At 36.9% G+C, this 22,731-nt stretch overlaps 1 protein-coding gene and 1 long non-coding RNA gene across 7 annotated transcripts in view; one reads left to right on the top strand and one right to left on the bottom strand.

Annotated features, from left to right (window-relative positions):
• The window catches only part of CEP112 (centrosomal protein 112), a 587,527-nt gene that overhangs the window by 144,585 nt on the left and 420,211 nt on the right, over positions 1–22,731 (bottom strand). The gene's annotated exons all lie outside the window — the stretch shown is intronic.
• LOC143687043 (uncharacterized) lies at positions 1,388–21,116 on the top strand. 2 transcript variants are annotated; one of them, XR_013177361.1, is made up of 4 exons: positions 1,388–1,411; positions 3,970–4,039; positions 4,796–4,864; positions 20,950–21,116. It is a non-coding gene; the product is annotated as an uncharacterized LOC143687043 (long non-coding RNA). The 2 variants fall into 2 exon arrangements; XR_013177362.1 differs by lacking the exon at positions 3,970–4,039.

Here is a 22,731-nt window from a genome sequence, read left to right as displayed (position 1 = left end):
CAAAATGTGGTATATTATATATATATTATATGTATATTACATTTGTACAATGGAATTATTATTCAGCTGTAAAGAGGAACATGGCAACATGGGTGAATCTTGAAGATACTCTGTTGAGTGAAATAAGCCAAACACAAAAGAACATTCTATTGAATGATCTCACTGATATGAAATAATTAGAATATTCAAAGTTGAAACCAGACCACAAGTTAGCAGGGACTGGGGTGGGGGTAGGGAATGGAGAGTTAATGCTTAATTGGTACAAATTTCTATTTGGAGTGATGGAAAAGTTTGATAATGGATGGTGGTGATGGTCGCACAGCATCCTGGCCTGTGTACTTCCCCCTCAAAAATAAAATTAAACTAATAGTCCTGAAATAATGGAATATTCACATGGAAAAAGAATGAAAAATGACCCCCAGCATACAGCACACAAAGAAACTGGGAAATTTATTAAGTTGCAAGTTTATAGTTCTAGGGCCATAAAAACTAAGGCATCCAAGGAAAGATACTTTGACTCAAGAAAGGCCAATGGGTCCAGAACACCTCTGCCAGCTGGGAAGGCACATGGTGACATGTACCAGCTTTCTCTTTCCATTTCGTAAGGCTTACCTGGAGTCGTTTTTCTTCTGCATTTCCAAAGATCTCTGGCTGTGTGGGCTCCAAAATGGTTCCTTCTAAAGGACTCTGGTAAGCAACCCCACCTTGAATGGGTGAAGATACATCTCCATGGAAATTATCTTATCAAAAGGTACCACCCACAACGTGGTGGGTCACATCTCCATGGAAACTTATCAAAAAGATCCACCCAGCAATACTGAATAAGGATTAAAGGACATGGTTTTTCTGGAGTACACAACAGTTTCAAACTGGCACAGTATGTTACTAGAAAAAATTTTAAAAATACAACATAGGACTGTGCACCACAAACATCAAACCCTAATGTAAAAAACAAAGCAAAACAAAATGCTCAGTCGGGCATCATCTCCTCCAGGAAGTCTTCCCTAAGACATCATTCAGATCAAATCACACCTCTATCAGTCTGTATTCACAACCATTTTATTGCTTGATAAATTATGTTGAAACCATCTATTTATCTGCATAGATCTACAGCTAGACCAACAACTACTTAAGGGACAATTTACTATTATATATCTTTTACTCCCAGCACACAACACACAGTCAGATGCAGTAAATATACTTCTTTTGAAGGAAGTGAATAGAAATCAATCCTTGGGCTCCAAATCCATGTCATAACTGTGAAATAACAGGCTCAATGTACCTCACTGGAAGGAAGTGGCTGCAGAAATGGGCCAGAGACACTGACAGTGTCACAATGGTGACCCTACCTCTTCCCCACCTATTGAAGGGCTGGCAGCCTGAAGCCCAGGAATCCAAGGCAAGAGAAGATGTAAGTCTGCTCCCTAAGGATTCTAATCTGAGAAGATAATATGGGACTTGGGGCCAGGGGCCATTCTTGGCATTTATATCCTAAAAAACAGAGAGCCATTTCTAGCTTTGTAAGAAGAATCAGAAGCAGGAACTTAGTGAGGGATCAGGGTGTCCAGTAAAATAGTTTAGGGTTTAGGGCCTGAGTCAAGTCTCAGTATGGATCTGTGATGGGAACTGGGGCCCAGGACCCTGGCAGAAGCCTGAGAGATAGGGACACATGGTGAGAGCTATCTATCAGGCCCTCTCCAACTCCTTGGCTCTTTCATTCCTCGCAATGAAATAGCCTGAACTAGGCCCATATGTTTTCCAAGCACATGGGTTCAGGTTGTTCCTTTTAAGATTCTCTCCTCTGAAGCCTCTACTTGCTTTTTACTTTTCATAGTGATGTTCTAAAGAAGTGGCTCCAGCCTGGGAGCCTTGGATTTACGAGGCACTACAGCATAAACACAGGACATGAGAAAAGGCCTGTTGAAAGAGCTTGGGGCCTGAAAAATGAATGTGTTAAACTGTGTGCTCCACCCCCATTACAAATTTTCAGGTCTTTAAACAGTTTGCAGTTTCTTTCCAACTAGGCTTTTGCAGCATCACAGCTAAATCTTCTACCTTGTATAATACTCTACCTTGGAGACCTCTCCCTCTCCTTCTCCCTCTCCCTTCCCCTCTCTCTGTCTCTCTCTCCCTCTCTCTCTCTCTCTCTGTCTCTCTCTCTCTCTCTCTCTCACACACACACACACACACATACACACTCACTCACCACCAGCTGGCCTTTTCTTCCTTTCAGAACAAAATCAGCACCTTGGACCATCACATCTACATCCTGATTACATGTTATTCTGATCCAATTAAGAATGTAGGGATGGGTTCTTAATCTTCATATGGTTCTTGGGAGAGATTTGTTTGTTATAATGTCTAAAGTCAAATTGATTTATTACAACATTGGAATATATCTTCTAAATTTCATGAGGTGAATGAGATCAATAAAAGCATGACACTAGGAGACAAAAAAATAAAAGAAACCAAATCTTGAGAAAAATTTTGCACAGCTTAAATGTCTGCTAACAGGCTAAAGCATTTAAAAATATTTCCCCAAACAAGATTAGAATGAAGAAAGTAGGAAAAATCATACCAGAGTGAAAGAAGAAAAATGCTGTTTCTAAACCTGCGAAATCAGACTCACAGGATCATGTGTGGCCTTGGAATCTAGATCAAGAAGCTCCCTAGGTGCTTCTGATAATCTGCCAAGTTAGGGAATCACTGTCTAGAAAATTGACAGAGGATACTTTTTAAAGTAAAACTGTTAAGAAAATAATTTATGTAAAGCACATGATTTCAGTTAGCCACTTCTGCTATATTATCTCTCATCTACAGTGTTTCTCTGAAAAGAGCTCAACAAGTTGAGATCAGTTGTTCTAAATAAATGAATAGCATCAACTTTGATAACCTAAGAGTTTCTATGGCAACACAGAACAAAGATAATAACCATCAAGATCTAAACAATCACAGGTGCTTAGTGAGCTTAAATTGGTTTACTTATAATGGTTTTAAATGCAATAAAAGCAAACAGTTCAGCTCCAAGAAGTCAGATAGCATTACTACAAGAGCATTTAACTAATTATATGGTTTCAAACAATTCCAAATAAAAGTAGAATGGAATACATTGTTTAATCATGAGGGCAATTAAAAGACATTAATAAAATTTTAACAGACCCTGCCACTTTCAGCATGTAATTATCTAATTCAAGCTCTACAGCCAGAGAATCAACTTCTCTTTACTAAATACAAAAATGGAAACTCATTTTTGGATTTGCTCCTCATTCATTTTCAACCGACTATCCAAATTCACACAAGGATGGCAACAGCTTCACCTAAATCAGTTTTTCTACAAGTTAAACATCCCTCCCACACTCAGATATGAGTGTCGAATTGCTTTGATCTTTATTCCCAAATTTATTGCTCCATGTAATCCATGACAAAATAGAATGTGATTTACTATATCTCTGTATGACAGCCCAGCAGCTGAAAGAACTTAATAATTTACCATAAGAAAAAAACCTTCTGGCACCAAAATATACAGATCATAATAGGGGCTCTTTAGTATCAGTTTACAATGAAGCCTATACAAGTTGATCATTAAGAACCTCAAGAACAATTCTTTTTTTTTTTCTCATGCATTTAATGAAGGAGATTTTTATTCCTGAAACATGCTTTGTAGCTAGAAGCAAATAATTTTGGAACATTTTGCTTTTGTTCTCATTAAAACAATGTAGGGCTAGTTGCACACAGCAACTGTGTTTCTTTCTCAAAGAAAAGTAAATTTCTCAATTTAATCTCAAATAAGGAAATACCGAACATAAACTCGCAGGAGAGTCTAAAAAAGTAAATTTATGTTTGATTATGATAAAGCATAGAGTAGAAAATTAAGCATTGTATATATAATAATCAAAACCTATATTTGGAACTGTTAAAGCTGAAATTTCTCTAAAATTTCCTCTTCCTGAACATGAGTCTCTGTCCAAGGCAGGAAATGTCAAGACCACAAGATTCTCGTCTCTTTCAACATAAAATTTCCTCTATTCTTGAGACTGCTGTAAGAATTTTTTAATATTTGTTACAATTGATGATAGCACAGTTTTATAATTGTACTATTAATTAAAGTCCATGGTTTTTACAGTAGGAGCCAGAATGAAAATAGAATGTTTTCTCAGTAGAGGACCCCATTCATTCCCTCAATCAACCTGAATGTATAGCTCCTCTGGAAGGAAGAGTTGGCAGCTGGGTAACCCACATTGACTTGTGTGTAGACCCAAGTTGTATCTGCTTTTATTTCATGAAAACTGATTTCTAAACTTCAAGTAGAAGTTAATAGTAATAAATATTATTTTTAAAAATTATTTATTAATATTAATTAATGTATGCATTTATTGAGCTCCTACTACATAACTTTGGATCAGTGGCTTCCAAACCTACCTATGCATCTGAATTCCCCATCCCCCAATTAAGCAGGTCTGGGCTAGGAACTTTTCGTTTCTGTTAAGTTTCCCCAGGTGATTTTGATGCTTAGGTAAAATATCCTTAAAGAGCTAAAATGTTATTCAGCTCTTGTTGCCAGTTTTTATCCTTTATAATGGATTGGGGTTGATGACAAATTAATATTGATGGTCTACCTAATTTATGCATTTTTGTAAGTAAATAAGGCAGGAAAATACAATTTTTAGCTTTATCATACGAATTTTGCACCCCAAGTGATTTTTATTAGTTCCTCAACTTTTGCAAGAACTTATACTCTTACATATTCATTCATTCTTTGTTTTTTTGTTTCTTTTTTTGGTCCTTGGGGCAACAGGTGGTAAACCCATAGGAATCTGATTTGCTGATACTTTGATATACAGAAAAATTCTTCTCTTTCCTCACTGTAAGTACACCATTCATGGAAACTGGATCTAAAATGGTGACAAATTTCTACCCTCCAGGTTTGTTAATATATTCTTAAGTTCTCACAATTATTTTATAGAAAAACAGCATTTAAGTTTTGCTGGGAATGATAATCCTTTGACTGTTGGTCAATTATCTTTTTAACTTTATCACCTTCTTATTCCTTTCCCTTGAACTATATCTCAATTCTCTGTTAAATATCCCCGACCCTACTTGCCATAGATTAGTGCACTGATTATGCCAAAGAACCACCCTTTTGTCTCAAAAAGAACAGTAATTTTCTTAAACAATTCCAATATCATTACACCGAGAGTTTTAAATCATTTATTCAATGTTTGATAAATGCCTACTATATGCTAGGCATTCTTCAAGGATGGAATACAGCAGTGACCCAAAACAGGCGAAAAAAACACTGCTGAGACAGAAGTTAACATTCTAATGCAGAGTAACAGAAATTTCTTTTGGGGTGTACAATTATCTATTGAAAGGTAAACTCCCTTAAGGCTGTATCTGTTTATTTTTTATCTTTGTACCCATCGCTATGATGGACAGAGTATTTTGCAATCAGTAAGAAAAGGATAAATATTCATTAAAAGTACAGATAAACCAATCTTTTATAGCTTCAATCTTTCTCTCTCCACTGGCTTCTTTCATTTGCCCAGCACACATAATATCTGAAAACACCATTTTCTCAAGTTACTTTTCTGTCTTTCCTTTCCCTCACTGTATAATACTTTGAAAGAGTAGTCTGTACGTACTATTTCTCCTCTTCCCTCTAATTCCTCTGCACTCCACCACTTGACCAAAATTGGTTTACTAAGAGTCACCAATTACCTACAGGCAACTCCCAAAGTGTTTCAGGACTCCCAATTGCTCTAATGTTCAGAAAAACATTCTGCCTGCCAGAATGCTCCACATGGATGGATACCCCACTTTTACTGAAAATTTTAGACCGAGTCCATCATCCCCTCCTTCAAATATGCTTTTCCTCTGTGCTCCCCTTCTCCTGGTTGATGGCACGGGAACCTTGGGCATCCTCTCTGGTTGTCTCCTTTTCTTTCCACCAACACAGTGCGATATCACACCTAGCAATTCATACCTTCCTCTCCCCCTTCCGCTACCACTGCCCTCGGTCCAAACCTCTGTGCATCTTCCACAGACAACTGCTACCATCTTCTAATCAGTGTTCTCGTTCATCAGTAATCATTTAGAATGTAAGATCCACAAGGGAACGGACTTCATTCTATTTTGTTCACCGATATGCTCCAAGTGCATGGAACAGAATTGGGCATAAGGAACAGAACATTCAGCAAACATCTGTTGAAAGAATGAATTAATTCATTCATGCCTCCTATGTGCCAGGTATACAGAGCATTTTTACATAAACTCATTTAATCCGCACACAACCCATAAGATAGAAACTACCACCCTTATTTTAAAAATGAGGACACTGTGACTTGGTAATATGCTCTAGCCACAGAGCTAGTAAGAATAGAGCTGGGATTTGAAGCTAGATCAGTCTCACTCCAAAGAACAAGCTCATAATCACATTATGACTAGTTCCTAAACTTCTTAGAACCTTCAAGTTGTTTACTTTACTATTTAATGAATTCTTACTACGTGCCCAGTGCTTTACATAATTACCTCATTTAATCACTTCACTGCAAGAGAGGTACTACCCTATTTTACAAATATGAGGGTCAGAAAGTTTAAGGAATTTTACAAAATTAGTAGGCTATCGGGAAGGGATTAAAACTCCAAAAAATATATTGCCTTTGGTTCCCTACAAGTACTATATCAAAATTATTTCCCTAAAACTACCATTTTATTCAACTGAAAAAACCTTTAATGGCTCCAAAGTGCACAAAGTGCACAAAAAATAAGGGCCAAATTTAAAGATTACAGATTAGGCTACTACTTATATAGATTTCCTGTAGAATTTGCCCACGTCACACGAGGTGCATTTGAAACTTGTTCTGCACCTCTAAAACAGCCTTTGCTCATGTTGCTCCCACTAGTTAGGATGCCATTTACAATTGTTCCAAGAAGAACCAGTTTAAATTATTTTCTTCGAAGTTTTCCCAGATCCCTCCACTGAAAATCATTAATTCTGCCTCTTCCTTGATACCTAAAGTGCTGTTTGCTTCTTTGATGGCATCTCTGAAAGTCTGCTTTCTAATTGAGTTATGTACCTAGACTGCATTTTTTCACTAGACTCTGAGTTGCTAGAACAGAGAAACCTTCTTTGAATCCCTTATAGAGTTTGGCACAGTGCTTTATACAAAAGCAACCACTGGGGTTTGCAGAGCTAAACTGGATGACCCAGAAGCTTGTCTAAACACAGGTAGGATAATACACAAAACCCTCATATTTGTAAAATAGGGTAGTACCTCTCTTGCAGTGAAGTGATTAAATGAGGTAATTATGTAAAGCACTGGGCACATAGTAAGAATTCATTAAATAGTAAAGTAAACAACTTGAAGGTTCTAAGAAGTTTAGAAACCAGTCATAATGTGATTTATTGGGGCATCACTCTAGACAACCCTACAAAATCTCATGCCCTACTCAAGGTTCCAATATTATGGTGTCCACATAAGTTATTAGAGTTTTTGTTGTATATTATGTTCACATTCATCAGTACTTTAAAAATTAGCAGACAATATTGTAAAAACATTGAATTTTTAAAAATTTATTTATGAAACATAACCACATACAAACACAAACATTCTTACCATATGATCATTCCATTGTTATATAATCAATAACTCACAATATCATCATATAGTTGTTTATCATCATCATTTCTTAGAACATTTGCATCAATTCAGAAAAAGAAAATAGAAAAAAATTCATACATATCATACCCCTTGCCCCTCCCTTTCATTGATCACTAGCATTTCAATCTACTAAATTTATTGTAATGTTTGTTCCCCCTATAATTTATTTTTAATCCATATGCTTTATTCGTCTGTCGACAGGTAGATAAAAGGAGCATCAGGCACAGGTTTTCACAACCACAAGACACATTGCGAAAGTGTATATCATTACACAATCATCTTCAAGAAACATGGCTACTGGAACACAGCTCTACATTTTCAGACAGTTCCCTCCAGTCTCTCTGTTACGCCTTAACTAAAAAGTATTATCTATTTAATGCCTAAGAATAACCTCCAGGATAACCTCTCGACTCTGTTTGGAATCTCTCAGTCATTGGCACTTTATTTTGTCTTTTCTCCCTTTTGGTCAAGAAGATTTTCTCAGTCCCTTGATGCTAAGTTCCAGCTCATTCTAGGATTTCTGTCCTATGTTGCCAGGAAGGTCCACACCCCTGAGAGTCATGTCCCATGTAGAGAGGGGGAGGGCAGTGAGTTTGCTTGTCGTGTTGGCTAAGAGAGAGAGAGAGGCCACGTCTGAAAACAGAAGAGGTTCTCTTGGGGGTGAGTCTTAGGCCTAATTTTTTTTTTTAATTTTTTATTAATTAAAAAAAAAATTACAAGAAGCACAAACATTCCCAACACATACACTCAGCAATTCACAATATCATCACATAGTTGCATATTCATCATCATGATCATTTCCCACACATTTGCATCAATTCAGAAAAAGACATAAAAAGACAACAGAAAAATAAAACAAGAACAGGAAAGAAAAAACTTTACATACCATACCCCTTACCCCTTGCTTTCATTGATCACTAGCATTTCAAACTAAATTTATTTTAACATTTGTTCCCCCTATTATTTATTTTTATTCCATATATTCTACTCATCTGTTGACAAGGTAGATAAAAGGAGCATCAGACACAAGGTTTTCACAATCACACAGTCACATTGTGAAAGCTATATCATTAGGCCTAATTTTAAGTACGCTTAGTCTATCCTTTGTGGGATTTAGTTTCTTACGAACAAACCCCAAGATTGGGGGCTTAGATGATTGCTTTGGTTGTCCCCACTGTTTGTGAGAATATCAAGAATTCTTCACTTGGGGAAGCTGAATTTTCCCCTTTCTCACCATTCCCCTAAGGGGACTTAGCAAATTCATTTTTATTCACTGTTCAAATCACTCTGGGATTTATTGGGGCATCCCTCTAGACAACCCTACAAAATCTCATGTCATATTCAAGGTTCCAAGTATTATGGTGTTCAGTTAAGCTGCCCACATAAGTTATATTAGGAAATGCACTAGTCAAAATATAAATTTTGTACCAAATAAACATTTTTTGCTTTAGTCTCACACGTAAGTTAAAATTTTAAAATATTAATTACCATCCATTTTCAATACCCTGCAGTATTGACATTCCTTTGTTCTTCCTCATGCAAAAACATTTTTTAATTTGTACATTTAGTCGCTATCATTATACCACCTCAGTCTTTATCTTCTATCTTTTCTTCTGATTTCATTTGTGCCCCCAGGCATCCTCCCTCTATCATTCTCACATTAAGCTTCATTCAGTGTTCTAACATTATTGTATTACAGTTAGGTAGTATTGTGCTATCCGAAACATTGAATTTTTAAATGTTGTTTATATACAAAGAAAAGAAAGAAAAAGCAATACTTTTCAAAGTGTACTTCAACAAGTAGTTACAGATCAATAACTACCATTCCACTATTTCAGATTTTTTCCTTCCAGTTGCTCCAAAACACTGGAGAGTAAAAGAAATATCAATATGGTGATTCAGCAGTCATACTCATTTGTTAAATCCTATTTTCTCTGTTATAACTCCTCCTTCTTTTATCCTTCTCCCAATTTATAAGGGATCTTTAGGCAATGCCCATTCTGACTTTTTCATGTTAAGAACAGGTATTGGCACTAAAGAATAAGGGGATGTAATTAGTTGATAATCTTGGAAAGGCAGGTCCTTCTGGGTTTCAGGATTTATCTGGCCTAAGAACCCTCTGGAAAGTCTAAGTTTCAGAAATGCAAACTTAGTACATGAAACTTTTAATAAGTCTCAGTTCCAGCTCTAGGTGTTTTTAAGAATTAAGAGGTGTGATGTTGGTTGGGGTTTACCAAACCATGGCAATTATGACTATTATGAAGCTTGCATAAGAATAGCCTCCAGAATAGCCTCTTGACTCAATTTAATCTCTCTTGGCCACGGAGGCCTTATTCTATTGTACATCTTTGCCCCCTTTTGTTCAGGAAAGCACTGTTGATCCCACAGTGCTGAGCCCAGATTCATCTCCAGGAGTCATACCCTACCTTATCAGGGAGACTTTCACCCCCGAATGTTATGCTCCCTGTAGGGTGGAAGGTAATGATTTTCCTTGGGGAGCTGGGCTTAGAGAGAGAGAAGCCACATCTGAGCAACAAAAGATGTTTCCTGGAAGCAACTCTTAGGCCACGTTATAGGTAGTCATAGCTTCTCCACTACAGAAATAAGTTTCATAAGGGCAAGCCTCAAAATCAAGAGGTTGGCCTATTTTATTAGGAGTCCCAATGGTTGGGAAGGTACCTGGGGTTTCCCAGATGGGAAAGTTTAATAGTTCCATATTTTCCCTTCAGGCTCTCAAGGGACCCTAACAATACTTTTTTTTTTAAATATGGGCAGGCACTGGGAATCAAACCCAGGTCTCTGGCACAGCAGGCAAGAGCTATGCCTGCTGAGCCACTGTGGCCCACGCCCCCAACAATACTTTTAAATCAGCCTGCCACAGTCTGAGATGTGTCTGAGTATTACATTAAACTATTCACAATTACAAGGCCTCAGGGGTTTCCAGACAAGTTGATATAGGTTTTGTGTTCCAGAAAACTTAGGTTCTAGACATAATAAACCTCTCTGCTTTTGGTCTCACACAGTAGGTGGAAGTCTAGAGTACAAACACTATCATTTGTTACCCTGTATTCTGATTTACATCAGTCCCAGCCAGACTGGCTTCATTTGTATTTATGATTGAAGCCTGATCTTTTTTCAGTCACTTTAACTGATATTGTATGTAGCAATGCTGACTTTCACACCTGTAGAACTCCAGCTCTAAGTCTTAGATATTACAGAGGTACTCAAAGTTTCAGGGAAATGCCAGCGGACACACTTAGCTCAGCGTCTCAGAATCTAGAAATACACTTACAACTTCATACTAAGTGTAGCTGCTATAAGTCTTATAATCTAGGCTACAAATTTCTTATAAGTATTTTCTGAAAGAGACATTAGCAAATTTGTTCTTTTGTTCTAGCTTATTTTGCATTACACATTGTCCCCTAGGTTTATTCAGTTCATCGAATGCCTTTTGATGTCCTTCCTTTTTTGTAGTCACAACATATTCCATCATATAAATGTATCAGTTCACCATTTGCTTCTCAGTCATTGTACCCTTAGGCTCCCTCCATCTATTGGGCATTATGAGTAATGTCCAAAATAAACAAACCATTTCTTACAGTATCCTCACTTGCTTTACAATCAGGAGCACTCCCAATTTTAGACAATTTTCATAGCAACAAAGAACTGACAAACACAGCCTCCCCAAGTACCAAATCAAAATTACCCCTAATCAGTTTCTCTCCCTCCCCAATTAGTTGCCCAGGTAGTGCTGAGGTGTCTTCCTGTTAACTATTGGCCAGAACATGCAATTTTAGTTTTCCCTCTACTATTGACTTTGTCCAATATAAAACCTTTGAAATGGTTCATGAAGGAGCTTATTTATAATTGTACATCTAATCAGTGGGATATATGGCATTATATTTCTACTTTCAATCATATTCACCTTCAATATGGCAATGTTACTTATAACCTCACTTTATTTGTTACCATCACTTCTATCTGTTCACTTGCATTTAAGTTCAACCTCATTGGGTAGTCTTTCCCCATCTCTAGCTTCTGTCTGCTACCTCTAGGTCTGCTATATTCTACAGTGTTAACCTCTGAGATTAACTTCACCAGAGTCAAAATCATACAGTAGTTGTCCTTTTGTGTCTGACATTTCACTCAGTGTTATGTCCTCAAGGTTCATCCATGGTGTCATACGCTTCAGATCTCATTTCATCTTATTGCTGCATAATATTCCATCATATGCATATACCACGTTTTGTTTATCCACTTGTCTGTTGACGGGTACTTGGATTGTTTCCATCTTTTGGCAATTGTGAATAGTGTTGCTATAAAACTTCAGTGTGCAAATGTCTGTTTGTGTCACCGCTTTCAGCTCTTCTGGGTATATACTGAGAATTGGTATTGCCAGGTCATATGGCAACTCAATATTTAGTTTTCTGAGGAATCGCCAAACTGTTTTCCACAGCAGTTTCACCATTATACCTTCCCACCAACAGTGAATTAAGTGTTCCAGTTTGTCCACATCCTCTCTAACATGTGTAGTTCTTTGCTTGTTTAATAGCAGCAATTCTTACAGCTGTGAGGTGATATCTCAGTGTCATCTTGATTTGCATTTCCCTTATATCTAATGAAAGTGAGCATATCTTCACGTGTTTTTTTAGTCATTTGTATTTGCTCTTTGGTAGTGTCTGTTCATATCCTCCGTCTATTTTAGAATAGGGCTGTTTATTCTTTGTTGTTGAGCTGTATAATTTTTTTATGTATATAAGACATCAAGTCTTTACCCAAAATGTGGTTTCCAAATATTTTCTCCCATTCAGTTGGCTGTCTCTTTGCCTTTGGACAAAGTCCTCTGAGGCAGAGAAGCTCTCGATCTTAAGGAGTTCCCATTTATCAATTTTTTTTCACTGCTTGTGCTTTAGGCATAAAATTTAAGAAGCTGCCTCCTATTACTAGATCTTGAAGATGAGAAACATTGATATTTAAGTTTCTCCCATGTCTAAATCAGACCCTTAATTGTACAAAAAAATTCAAAACTTTGTATAGTTTGAAAATTACCAGTTAAAGTAGAAGACTATAAGAATGCGTGAATCTTTAATAGAGGCCTCTTAGTAGCCATATTGATAATCTTTTGGATAGTTATTTTCATATGCATAATGATATTCATCTGGATATTATGTCTGAGGACTACAGTCATCATTTCATGTTCCTTTTCCTTGGCTTCATCTAGAGTGACTGGTTCTGCTGGAGCAGCATAACATTTGGATCACATGCTTGTCACCCAAGCTCATATACAAAATTGTTGATAACCACCTGCAGAAAGATTATTGTGATATCCATGGATTGTCATGCTAATTTCTGAACATAGAGCTCTACTTTGATACTTTGTGCTAACATCCAAGCCTGGTTGGCCCATTTGTTAATATCTGTCTGTCAGCTTATTCTTGTCTTGGGATGATAAAGATGCCTATGATTCAATAGGCTGTCACATCAACCTGGCTAGCATATTTGGTTTTCCTATCTGAAAGTCCATTATACTTTGTTCAGCTTATGATTTTCCTTCATCAAAATGCCTTGTTTTTCTGCAAACATGACTCCAGTGCTAGCCTAGTATAGACCTAAGTCATGTTTTCAGTTTACAAAATTTCATTGGCTTAAAAAATGCTCAATGAATTCATATTAGGAATAGCAACTTTAAGGAAGAGTCACTGACCTTCACTGAATCCAGTGAAGTTTGAAGAGGACTGTCTTTTAAGCCCACCTAAAAGGTGATTCCAGTGCTCCTGGTTACCTCATCTATTCAGTTGTACAGATCTTTTACCTGATAATCCAACTGAAAGCAATCCTGTTCCTGACCCTAAAAACCTAGAGGAAAGACCCCTGTTGAAGAAGCTTATGGTGGTTCTGGTGGTAGGAATAGGCTGCAGTTGGAACTGAAGCCTCTCATGCTCCTGAACAAACTGAAGGAAGCTTACAGCTTCCTCCTCTCTGTCTTTCTGGACATGATTGGGTGATATTTGAATGTGGTTCTTCAGCATATAGTCTGGCCCGGTCTGAGGGCCTCCACATCCCCTCTGGTGGCTCACTAGTTTTCCAGCACTGATGTCTCTATAAAAGGTCCCCTATCCCCTTTCCCCTTAATTTTTAGGAAGTGGTTGACATAAGACCCTGATCAATGGAAAGTCACTTCCTTACCATCTCCACAGGATATTTTGTTTTAAAAGACAAATTATATATTAATAACTTCAATTCAAAAATTTAAAATGTCTATTTAATGGCATTTGAGTGAAAGATTCTTACTGAAGTTAATGTACTGTTGGGAAAGACTGGCTAGCTAGTTGGCTTCCAAAATTACCTGGGCTCCTCTTGTGATGCCATCCATGAGGTGGCATCTAACTTGTTGAATCCATCATGCATCACACTCCAATCCTGTGTCTTGTAGGTGCAGAAAATCAGTAATGCCCAAGCCCCTGTGTGGGTTATTTGAAAAGACTACAGGGTAAACTCATAGTAGGATACTCTCTATTATTCCATGCTATACCCATTATTAAATTTCATTTAGATTTACACATATGCTTGCTCACATTCGAAACCAGCCCCATGACATCCTTAATATCTGTCATTTGTCAAATGTACTCACCTCTAAAACTGTAATCTCAGAATAGAACTTGGAAAAATTCCAAGAATTTTTACTGTCTCTTATTTGAAAAGGTTATAGTTAATTGCTTTAAAATCTAAAGCTATTAAGATTCTTGAAGTGCTTTTCTGATGAAGTACGTGATTATGGGGTTCAATTCATCAAAAATTAAGCATCAAATAAAAGTCTTTATGGAAATTATGAATCAGAATTTGTCCTGTAAAGCTTTAATGGAGTCTTAATCTTTATAAGTGGCTACAAGCCTTCTGAATATTTAAATACAATAAACAAAAAGATGAACACTGAATAACACACTAGCCAAACAGGCAACAACTAAATGTTTGACCTTCTTTGATTTGTCAAAGCTATAATACAAATATTTTATCTCAAAGTAGACTGAAGAGCTGCTCCCCTCCACTTGGTTTACAAAGATTAAATATAAGGTAGCATATAATTACTTAGTGTTGCTTCCCTTTTTTTCCCTTTTGTTTTTAAGTGAAACAAAGAGACAATGCTTTCTAGAGATGATTTCCTCAATAGGCTTGCTTTCTTTCCTACTTCTCTTCCATTTTTGAAACAAAAACCGTGGCTGCCAGCAGGAGATTCTTAGGAATATTGATGTATAGAAAATACTTTACCTTTCTTAGTTTAAACAAGCTCCCGCTATGAGAATAGGGAGATGAGAATGTAAACAGCACCAATTCCTCTACCTTACCCAGACAAACACAGCTCTATTCTCTTGTCTATCTCCTGTTCAACTACAGATTCAGGGCCAAAAATTCTGGGTTTGGGTCAAATCAGAGTCTCAGCCAAGGAACTTGGATTCTCCTCTGGATGCACTGGGAGTCTAACAGAGGCTTATGATCAGGGAGTGATGTGATTAGAGCTACGGTTGGGAAAGTGACTCCCATGGCAGTGCGAAGAAGGAGCCAGAAAAGCAAGCCAGTTTAACTGTGGCAGGATATCCCAGAAAACGACTGCGGCTGGTAAGGGCCTTGGTTTAAAGTCTTAACGCAACTGCAGTAATAGAGGAGAACCAAGAGGTAAAATGGGCCTATTGTACATTTATACCTCTTTTTGAAGAAGAAAGCCAGATTAGGGCAAATAAGAAACTAAAAAGAAAAAAGGAAATAAGTGCATTTTGAACTTGTTATACAGCATCTATCTTTATATAAAAAACACATTGGCATCCACGTACCACACGTTCACAAATGGAATTTTTTATGGGCATTTGTTTAACGAGTTGGTATATCATTGAGAGTATACCTGGAACAAATGCGGGAGTTGTAGTGAGAGCTCTAGATAACTATGGGTGAATCACACATACGTTCTCAGAAAGTGGGTGAAAAAACTTGCTCTCTCTTGAATATGAATCCCAAAAATAAGATTTGCCTTATTTTAAATGACCACTGAACATTTCTGTGTGGATATCTTACAGTTGTCCCCAGCTCAATAAGTCTTAAATCACTCATCTACCTGGTAACCCAAAATAGAAAACTAAGAGGCACCCTAGACGACATCCTTTCCTTTATCTTTAAGTGTTCACAAAATCCTCCTTGTCAACTCTCCTGTAATCCTATCTTTTCAACAGCTAATCATTGTCTTATCTTATTACCTTGTATAATATTTATTTACAGAGATGTTCCTGAAATTATAGTAACAGCTCTTGGGGAGTAGAAAAGATATGTTATTTATCTTTTTATTTCCACAATTCATCACAGTGCCTAGCACAAAATAGACAGTTATATGTTTTATGTGTGGCACATTATATTTTCCAAAGATGGCCACACTGATAAATATGTTCCTTCTCATATGCTCTTCTCACAATATGATGTTGCAACTACTCCACTGATAACTGAGGCCTATGTTCTCCCTCTTGAACCTGGACAGAACTTTGTAATTGCTTTGATCATAATAATGTGGTGGACACAATATTGCTTGACTTCTAATACTAGGTGTTCTAATTTGCTAGCTGCCAGAATGCAACACACCAGAGATGAATGGCTTTTAATAAAAGGGGATTTATTTCATTAGTTCTTTAGAGGAAAGGCAGCTAACTTCCAACTGAGTTTCTTTCTTAAGTGGAAAGACACAGGGTGATCTCTGATGGCCTTCTCTTCAGGCCCCTGGGTTCCAACAACTTTTCCTGGGGTGATTTCTTTCTTTATCTCCAAGGGCCTGGGTTGAGCTGCGAGTGCTGAGATGAGGTGTGCTGAGCTGCTTGGGCTGTGCTATGCTCTCTCATTTAAGCACCAGTCAATTAAATTAAACATCATTCACTGCAGCAGGCATGCCTCTTAGCCAACTGCAAATATAATGATCAACAGATGAGGTTCACATGCCATTGGCTCATGTCCACAGCAACAGAACTAGGTACCTTCACCTGGCCAAGTTGACAATTGAATCTTACTACCACACTAGGTTCAGAAGGTGATATAGATTCCATCTGGCTTTCTGTCTCAGGACATGAGCCTTTGGAGTCCTGAGTCAACATGTGATATGACAAGTTTTCCTGAAGTTGCCATGTAGGGCAATCACATGAAGAGACATATAGAGGTAGGCAGATATACCAGAGGAGCCCCAGCTGTTTGAGTCTTCCCTGCCTGAGAACTCGACATGGGAGTGAAGAAGCCTTCAAGATGACCTCAGCCCCAGTTATGTTTGACTGCAAACACATGCAAAACCCTAAGCCAGAATCACTCTGTTAAGAAGCTTCCAAATTTCTTCACATACAAACAGTAAGAGTTAATAAATGTGGTTTCAGACCACATTTTGGGGTGATCTGTTACACAGCATTAGATAACTGAAACAATTAACAAATGAAGGAATAATGATTATAACAAAGAATCTTGGGGCTTATTTAATATTATTCCCTTTTTTTCCCCTACCATGCATTATTTTTAAATGGAAAAAGTGGTAAATATGTGATCAAAGCAGGAATATCTCATATTTGTGTCAAAAATTTTCAGGATGTAATTAATGTAGATAAGAATGACTCATGTCCATCAGGTAGGTCCTTTCCTAGAATACCTTTGGGGTTGAATTGTTTTCTCTAAATATTATTAATTGCACCATTAAACCAAGCACTACATGATATCTTATTTTTTATTTTATTTTATTTTTTTTACGTGGGCAGGCACCGGGAATTGAACCCGGGTCCTCGGGCATGGCAGGCAAGCATTCCTACCTGCTGAGCCACCGTGGCCCACCCAACTACATGATATCTTAAAAGGCAAAATCTTTGTCCTCCACTTCTCACAAATGGAAAATTTAATAAGATAACTTCTAGATCATTCAGATTACAACTATCTAACACTATAATATTTAAGTGTATCATGCTTTGTGCTTTGACTTCTTAGGTAAAGTTTTGCTAAATTATATGCCTTCATATGTTTTGTAATTTCCTAATCCAAAGAATACTTTTAGGAGTCATTGAGAAATTCAGTTGAATATGAATTTTCACACATTTAGTAATAGTTAATACATCTAAATAGTTTGTAATTATATATTATTTAATATATCCTAGATGTAGACAAATCTACAATGACAGAAATGATTCTGTTTTTAACACATTCAACCTCAAGCTGTTACGTATTAATATCATGAGATGATATTTCTTTAGAACAGATGCTTACTTAACACAGATAAAAGAAATTCAACTTTAAACAGTCATCCAAAAGCATTTGTCAACTTTCAATAACTTCTCAGCATGTTTAAAGAAGTTGGGATTAATTACCTATAATTTCTCAAAGGTACTTTGTCTGGTTTATCTAAATCAAAAGAAATGCTAAGTAAACACAAATAAAGTATTGAATTTTGTTTGGTTTACTGGCTGCTCCCATGGCTTCCTCTGTGTCCAATTTCTTATGCTTATAAGAACTTCAGTCGTACTGTACTAAGGTCCTCCCTCATTCGCTTGGGTATGCCTTAACTAATAGCATACTATCTTCAAAAGTCCTACTTACAAATGGGTTCACACCAATAGGATCAGGGATTGGAACCTGAAATGCCTTTTGGTGGTGGTGGGGGCATAAGCCAATCTTCAACACATTTTAATTCATAAATAGAAAACAAAAATTTACTCTGAATTATTAAAATTGGACCTGCAATCTATGCTTATGATAATGCTTTGCATTCTAAGTCTTCTTTTTAAAATTCTTTTTTAAAGTTGCAAATTTCAGATAATTTTCCACTTCATACCAAAGGTGAATAAATCTAATTCCCTGAACACATGTTTGTAGTACTACTATATCAACTGCGAAAATTTCCCCTGTAAAAGACAGCTTACAGTGAAATATTAGGAAAATTTTCCATAAATCACGTTACATTTATTTTTGTTTAATGCATTAAAGCCTAAATCTTTATTAATTATATTTCTGATGCCATCATTTCAAATATACTTTATTTAAATTTAATTTTAACTACCACTTTCAGGCAGTTACATTCTGGGCTGGATGGATTAATGGTACTTTGTGAATTATTTAAACTGCATTTTATATTAGATGAACATACAAGACTGTCGAAACTGGATCACCTGTGAGCATGAATGGGGTGTTAAGAATTACACTGAGAAAACAGTGAAACTTGGACTTATGGTCACCCTAAATATGACCATACCTTCAATATGCCATTATCAGTATAACATTAGATGTTACTTTACTAGATAAAGTAACATTTATGCTAGATAAAGTCCACAGTCCAGCTAGCCAAGGATAGATACTATCAAAGTAATCTTTATAGCGCTATCAAGTTCCCTAAGAATGTCATCATTCTAATGTATTTTACAAAATTATTTCACTACTATTTCTACTATCACCATTGTACGTACCTCACTTGCCCTGATGCCAGATTCCCATAACATAATCATGCACATAATTAAGTAGCAACCCTTAGCCCTTGCCCATGCTATTGGGTATATAAAATCAGTCAATAAGTTGAAAGCAGCTGCAGTCAGAACAAAGTGAACTGAAAGAAAAGGAGGAACTAGAAGCATAAAAAGGAGAGAGAACCAGCATGACAACAGAGGCATGTTTATTGTAGGGGATTGCTTATGTGGTACCAAAATATCCACAATGATGACTCTGATTTGTCAAGAATGGTTGTTGATGTCTTCAAGATGCTTTGTTTAAGAGAATAGGGGAGTGAACAGAGCAAGGTGGAGAAATGTCCTTCAAAATGGTAAGTTTTGGCACATACATGGGGATTACATTTACGTTATTGTAACATTTTATTCCTGGAAAATAGCTGATAAATGAGGTATTCCTGTACATCCTTTTATTTGTCCTGACACTACCTCTTTCACATTCATCTAAACTGTTCTGTTGAAAAATAATCTGAATTAATCCTGTCTCTAGCATTAGAGAATCCAATCACAGACTCAATTTTTTGCCCCAAATGAAAACTTAAAAAGAAATTTATATGCAAACTGCTTCATTTTTAAAATCAGTTTAGTTATCCTGTTACAAATGTTTACCAGTTCCGTATTGCTTTCAGAATGTTAAGCTTCACAATTCTGGTCATATTTTATACAAAAGCAGAGAAATGTTTTATTATTTTTTTCTATATTGTTTCCAGAGAACTGTAACTATCTTTGTCAAGTTTACTGGTTGGTGAAATCAAGAACCAAGAGTTATTCCTTATAAAATATTTCCAGTCTCAGTTGGGGTGCTATAGTTAAAACCTTAAACATCCTTCCATCCATCCATCCATCCATCCATCTATCCATCCTTCCATTCATTCATCCATCCACCCATCCATCCACCCTTCCATCCATCCATCCATCCATCCATCCATCCATCCATCCATCCATCCATCCATCCATCCATCCATCCTTCCATCCATCCATCCATCCTTCCATCCATCCATCCATCCATCCATCCATCCTTCCATTCAAAAACATGGATAACTGTTATGCACCAGGCAACATTCTAGGCACAGGATAAATAACAGTGACTAATAAACAAGTAAACAAATTAAAAAAGCATGAGAAGTGAGAAGTGGGAAGAAAAAATATAACAGTACAATGATAGAAAATGATAGGGAATACTCTTAATAAGTGTGAAATGCTTATTAGAATGTCAAGGTAGCTGTCTAGCAAGCACTTAGATATGCAAGGCTGGAGCTCAGCAAGGAGACTAGGACTAGATATAAATTTGGAAGTCATCAGCATGTAGTGGGTGTTTATAGCTGGACTGGACAAGATGAATTAGAGTAAAGAAAGAAAGAGGAGCAGAGACAGAGGGTGTGAAGATAAGGTGGGGCCAGTACGGGAGGTAGAGTAAGAGCAGCTAACCAATTCGGAGAAATTATGGAGTGTGTGATGTTCCTACTAACTGATAACATGATTAAAGTATATCAAGGTAGGTGTAGTCAACAGTGTTGAAACTTCTGGGAGGTCAAGTGAGATGAAGACCGAGGACAGAACATTGCATTTAGAGAAGAGATTGTTGAGTGTTTCAGTGGACTGGTGGTGCTAAGATCTTCACTGGCATGGATAAAACAGAGAAGAGAATATGAGAAAGTGAAACAGTAAGTAGATAACCCTTTTGAGGAGCTTGGCTATAAAGAAAACAGAAATAGCATGGAAGTATGAGAAGGGTATAGATTGCAGCAGAGACACTGCTCATTGGATATCCGTTTTCTCTCCCTCACATTTCCTAGGTTTGGATGTGAATTCTTCATACCCTCTCTTCTCCAGCCATGGGTGGCCAATGATGTTTTAGATATTGAAGACTCCCTATCAACCAACATTGGACTTAAAATCTGGGAAACTGTTAAACACCTGAAATTGACAATTAACTAGTTTAAGCCTATAAATGCAGCAAATTCTTTGGTGAGTTAAGCCACTGAGATCTGAGGCTCAATTTGCTGCCTCAGTATAATTTAGCATTTGGCATGGGTTGTTGTGTTTTGTTTTTTTTTTTTGACACGTGGTACGTTTTTAAAGCTTTTTGAAAAGTAAAGGAGAGTGAAAAAATGTTGAAATAAGGTGGATAAGAAAAAAGTCACTGAGTAAGGGTTAGGGGTGCAATGCACCAGTGGAGGCCTCAGATAGAGGCACACATTTCTTTAAGTACGGCGTCCTTCCACTCTAAAGGAGAGAGGGCCGAATATATGGATACAGATAATATTGATAGGATAGTAGATTTGGAATGGGCTAATGAAATGGTTCTTTTCTGTTTGTTTCTGCTGTTGTGGTGAATTTGTGTTTATCATCCAAGAGTGAGGAATGGAAAGCTAATGTTGTAGGTTTAAAAAAAGACAGGTATGGGCGGGCCATGGTGGCTCAGCAGGCAGAGTTCTTGCCTGCCATGACAGAGACCCGGGTTCAATTCCCGATGCCTGTCATGTAAAAAGAAAGAAAGAAAGAAAAGACAGGTATCAAATTTTCTTACATAGTAGGAAAATGAATTACCTATAGCAATGCTGATGTCCTATTTGGGATTTTTGTCTGTAAGTTTAAGTGAAACCACTTAGCACAAGTGTCTGTTCTCTTGAACCACATTCAAGTGCTTAAATACAAGTGTAAGATACAGAGTATTTGGTGTAACCAGAGCTGGGGATTTTCCGGTGGGACAGGTGGAGGAAAAGAGGAGCAGGGAAATTGTAGGTATATTCAAGGGAATGATTACATGGATGGACCATGAAATCTAAACTGTGAAGAGAAAACAAAGAAGTTGATAAGAGAAAAATGGTGAGGCTAATGGATTAGAAGTCCCCATGGGGCAAAACTGTTAGAGTAAGGATACTAAACAGAGTTATAAAGATTGGTGGTAGCTTGAGAGAGTGGAAAGCCAGAAGCCAAGATCTGGAGGTGGAGCAGTAATAAAAAAATGGCAAGGTCTCTAGATCAAAACCTTAGGACAAAGTGGCTAAGGTGGGGAAGAGGAAAAGATTGTTGGAAGTGAACAGCTCAAGTAGCCAAGAGACCAGTGTAATGATCCTCATTGATGGAACAATCCATCCAATGTCATCTGGCTATGGTCCATTAGGATTTGGGGTAGCACATACTTTGCTCTTTCTGTACCAGTTAATCATGTTCCAGTTACAGCCATGAAAGTCAAAGCCATATGAATGACATGAAGCAGTATCTAAATTTCATAAAAAGTGTTACTTAATTAAATGAAAAAAATTTTAAAACTTACTCCTTGTAACTTTATCAATCTCTTATTTATAAATGAATAGCCACGCGTTTCTGCCATAATAGAGTACATCATTTTTGGTCTACTACTCTAAATTGAAGTGGTACTTTATTAATAAAATACATGTAAATTTATCCTTGTTTTCTTTCCATTGTTAATAATGTAACTGTTTTGCCACTGCTGTCTTTCAGTCATATTTACTAAAAGCACATTTTTTTCTGGTTGAAAATACTCACTCTCCTTCAATTTTTATTAAATGCTTTCCAGGGTATTTACATAAGTAATGGCTTTTCCCCCTTAT

This window comes from Tamandua tetradactyla, chromosome 6, assembly GCF_023851605.1.
Source record: "Tamandua tetradactyla isolate mTamTet1 chromosome 6, mTamTet1.pri, whole genome shotgun sequence".
In the NCBI taxonomy this organism is placed as follows: Eukaryota; Metazoa; Chordata; class Mammalia; order Pilosa; family Myrmecophagidae; genus Tamandua; species Tamandua tetradactyla.
This window is presented reverse-complemented; position numbering and strand designations above follow the sequence as displayed.